The sequence below is a fragment of the Hydra vulgaris genome, chromosome 04, assembly GCF_038396675.1.
Source record: "Hydra vulgaris chromosome 04, alternate assembly HydraT2T_AEP".
In the NCBI taxonomy this organism is placed as follows: domain Eukaryota; kingdom Metazoa; phylum Cnidaria; class Hydrozoa; order Anthoathecata; family Hydridae; genus Hydra; species Hydra vulgaris.
The window spans coordinates 50,662,501-50,667,500 of NC_088923.1; the positions used below are offsets into that span (position 1 = coordinate 50,662,501).

Consider the following 5,000-nt stretch of genomic DNA (forward strand, 5'->3'; position numbering starts at 1 on the left):
AAAGATTGGTCATTAAGGTTAAGTGCCATGTCAAAAAAGTTTACAACATTCATGTTACATTGTATAGAGATTATTATTTTTAAAAAAGTTGAATATAAAATTTAAATGTTTTTTTTATTGCATACATAAGGTGGCCATTAGCATTTTTAAAAATCTCTAACCCATCATCTGGGTAGTAGCCAAAATCTTTATTTATAATGCTGGGATAGCTGAAAAAGAAGAAAAAGTCTGACAAGCTCACATACCTCTGGGCCATCAAAAGCACCAATTGCAACATCAAACAAACCACTGTTCTTTTTAATCCAAGGTTGCTCATTATTAAACAACAATTATTTTTGGACTTGTTTAATTATTAGTTTATCTTTGTTTTTAATGGTTACATACTTCTCAGCAAATTTTATCGTATCAAGGATAAAAATCGATAATTTCAAAAATTAAAAATTTATAAAAATGTTTGTTTTTAATACCTTTGAACCAATCTAAAATGTTTTGCTTCCTTTTCCATTGATAGAGTCAGAGAATATTTTCCAGCTCAGCAATAACGCTAGATAAAATAAATTTAATGATTCTTCCGATTTTTATTTTTGCTGGATTTAAAAAGCTGACGGTTTGTTTAAAAAATCTTTATGATCTTTTAAAGTGATAGAGTAGTTAAATAGTGTATTAATTTTGATTCTGTCAAAAACCTCATGATTTTTTAACATAACTTTCCCCTTGCCTTTAGGCATGAAACTATGAGTACCATAAAAAGTTGTATTTTCTTTGTTTATAAATTTTATAAAAAAAGAAAAATTATATGTATATATATATATATATACATATATATATACATATATATATATACATATATATATATATATATATATATATATATATATATATATATATACATATATATATATATAATTAATATATACATATATATATATATATACATATATACATATATACTTATATATATGTACATATATATACATACATATATATATATATATATATATATATATATATATATATATATATATATATGTACATATATACTTATATATATGTACATATACATACATACATATATATATATATACATATATGTACATATATATATATATATATATATATATATATATATATATATATATATATATATATATATATATATATATATATATATATATATATATATATATATATATATATATATATATGTAAATATATGTATATGTACATATACAGTGTTTCACAGGAAGAAGTGCAATCGCATACAATTATATGACCACACAAAAAATAATTTGTTTTGATGATTTGACTAAAACAAAACTGATCAAACTAAAATGCTTATTCTATTTAATTTACGAATTAAAAAACTATTTCATCCTTTGTTTTAACATTTGTACTTTGTTTTTTTAATGTTTCAAAAAATAAACATCAAACATAAAAAATACATAATTATATAAGTTAAAAAAAAACAGTTACACAATACTTATAAAAATTCATTACAAGTGTTTTGTTACTTCATTAAAAAGCGTTTCGACAATATAAAAGCATTTAAGATCAAACTTATTTAATGTAACGACTTTCTAAAACATTTTTCAACGAAATTTTGTTTATCTTTTCAAATGTATTAACTTTAACTATTCTTATATTAAAATTCGTTAAAGAGACTGTTGTCATAGAATGTCATCGCTTATAAAAACAAAAAAACTTTTTAGTTTTTAATAACACACTGTGTGATTTTAAGGGTTTTAGGTTGAATTTCAAAAGACATGAGGTTTTCCTTTAGATTCTATTAACATGTATATGTACAAGCTGGAATGTGTTGAAAATAAAATCAAAAGTGTTCCTTCTTAGTCCGAAATTGATATTTTCCGAAATCCAGAAAATAGTGCTTAAAAAACAATATCATTCGATTATTTTAGCTCTCTCATTAAAAAAATCATAGAAACCCTCATGACCATCCATTATCTTATCTTTAAAATGTGGTTAATTTAATATATAATAATACCCTTAATGATTTGATGACTTTACGGCTTCCGTGCTACTAGAATTACTATTTTTAGGTTTGTTATATACATTACAAGTTTCAAAGCAAAAAAAAATTGATAAAAAACTTTTTTTTTTAAATAAACAATAAGATCATATATATTATATAAATAAGTTAAAAAATTTGAATTTAGTTAGTTTAAACTCTCATAGAGCTGTAGGTGGAAGCAACTTTTTTAAGCTTCAATCCATGGTTTTTGTTCGTCTCTGTAACAGCATAGCGCTTCAATGTTTTTATTAAATTTTTATGTACAGCCTTGGATGTTTGCTCTGAAAAAAGTTCAAGAGATTTTTCTGATTCCTATTGAGAAAATCTACAAGGTGGTATTTAATAATATGGAGCTTGAAAAAAAGAAGGTGGTATTTAATAATATGGAGCTTGAAAAAAAAACTAAATGTTTTGTCAAACACATCTTTACAATAGTATTCTAAACATTCAGCAGATTCAATAAACTGCAAGATATCTTTACTGCATGAAGGCTTTAGCATCATGCCAAAACCACTTTTTGCAACTGAAAAATGCTAGGTATATGATTATTTTAAGAATATGATATATATATATATATATATATATATATATATATATATATATATATATATATATATATATGTATATATATATATATATATATATATATATATATATATATATATATATATATGTATATATATATATATATATATATATATATATATATATATATATATATATATATATATATATATATATATAATTGTTACCTGTTCTAAGCTTCTGCAGGGTTTCAATGCAGGGGTATAACTGAATTGGTTAACCAGCATCATTTCATCTAATAATTTGAGAACTTTACCACAGTTAGGTCCATCCAATTCATCACCATTATAAACATGCAATATTACATTATTTTTGTCCAAAAAAGATTTCGGGCCCTTATTAACTAGAAGAATGTCAACAATTTTTGTCACAACATGCTCATACATGTGAAGTTCGGGAGGAGGGATGGTATAAAGAATAAATTTTCTACGATCTTCCTCAAGCAAATATGGGTTAATAACATTATTGAATAATTGCATATATTGAATAATAATAGTCTTATAAGGATATCCTGCATCTTGGTACAGATAGTAGTCTGAATTTAAGGAGGCAAAAGTTCTTAAGTCACCTGATGAGCTTATTGTACCAGTACAATAGCAACATGCATGTTTTCCACCATTACTCTATAATAAATTATTTTATTATTCTGAGATTTAATGTTTTAATAGCTACTAGTAAAAATTAATAAAATTAAGCAAAATCTCTTACTGATATGCCAAGAAGTACGTTTATGAGCTTTAGGTCAGAAGCCACAAAAAATTTGAGCTGACTTAGATTAATTAATTTAGTAGGCATTCCAAGATTATGGTTATTATCTTTGACATTACATGCAAAGCCAGAATTATCACCTTGTTCACTCCTGAGAAAATATTGATTATAATCTGAAAATTAATCACAATTGAATAATAGTTCTAATTTTATTTCTTTTATTTGCGTAATATAAAGTAGGTTAAGTTACAAAACCTTCAGTGAACCCGTCAATTCCAACTCTAATATAATTCCAACTCTAAACGGCTTTCATAGGATCTTATCCATGTAGAGAGCAGATTTCTTGAACATTTCTTGATGAGATCTTCAATGTATACAACATCATTCAACATTGAGTTTTCAAGTTCATCTTCCTTTCCATTTAAAAAACTGTAAAACTTATCTAGAACATGAGACCGCTTCATAACTGTAGCAATTGAATTCATTTCAACACCTAATTGTGAAATACCATACTGTAAACAATGTGAGATATATTAAATATTATGGATTTTTTGAAAAAAAAAATTAATGTACTGCCATTTAAATTATACGACCAAGATCTTTTTGTAAATCTCTAAGAATATCACGAACAACATTTTCAGGTAGATCATGATTTTTCTTGATATCAAATATTTTATCAGTAGAGACTACTTTATTTATTTGGAGCTTTGGTTTTAGTACTACAGGTAGGAGCGATCCTCCTAAAACTAGAATAAAATATTGCAGAAAGTCATTATAAACAAATAAGAAAATTAAAAAAATCAACCAGTGGATAATTGTAACAAATTTTGATCCTTAACTAGAAACTAGAAAAGAATAAGATTCTTAGCATTTTGACAGCTGATGTTCTCATGCATAGGTGCCTAAAACAATCTGCGCAGAATGAGTTTAATCTTTTAATGCAGAAATTTTCATTTGACTCAATGATATCTTTTAAGTTAAAAATCTTGTGGCTGTACTTGCCTTACACCATACAACAAATTGGATATAAGCATTCTCAGTTGGAACAACCCTTCCTACCTCTATAAGTAACTATCTTCCACTTTTCCAAACCTCTTCTATCATTTTTGCAGGCTTTCCCTGCTATGAACAAGATTGTTTGTATTTTTAGTGAAATATTTTGGAAAAAATTTAATAAATATAATACAATATTTATACAATATAATAACCTTTTTGACATAGAGAGTATTTTTGCAACGGCAACAAAGTCCAGTGGGAAATGCATTTATATCAAAACAGAATCCTTTATGTACATAATCTCGAACTAGTGTCAACAATGATGGCATACTGCGAAGAGAGTAGTTGTCTGTTTTGTTACAGCAACAAAAACAAACTGAATCTCTAAACTCATTATGATTTTTTTTCCTTGAAAGATGAGCGATTTTATATGTAATATTTATCTACTTTTATTGTTATTTAAAATAAATGTTTATTAATTAAAAATGTAATAAAAAGTAGTTACAACTTTTACAAAATAAAATAAAAAAAGTTGTAAAATTTTTTACAATATTTCTAAACAAGTCATCAACTGCTTTAAGATTTTTATTAGTGAAACTATTAAAGGTGTTATTATATATTAAGTTAACCACATTTTGAAGACAAAAAAATGGAATGTCACGTGGCTTTTTATGATTTTTGT

The 5,000-nt window shown here is 24.7% G+C and overlaps 1 protein-coding gene across 1 annotated transcript in view; it reads right to left on the bottom strand.

Annotated features, from left to right (window-relative positions):
- LOC100205625 (mRNA-capping enzyme) overlaps positions 1–5,000 on the bottom strand; it is an 84,485-nt gene that overhangs the window by 22,777 nt on the left and 56,708 nt on the right. The window lies entirely within an intron of this gene.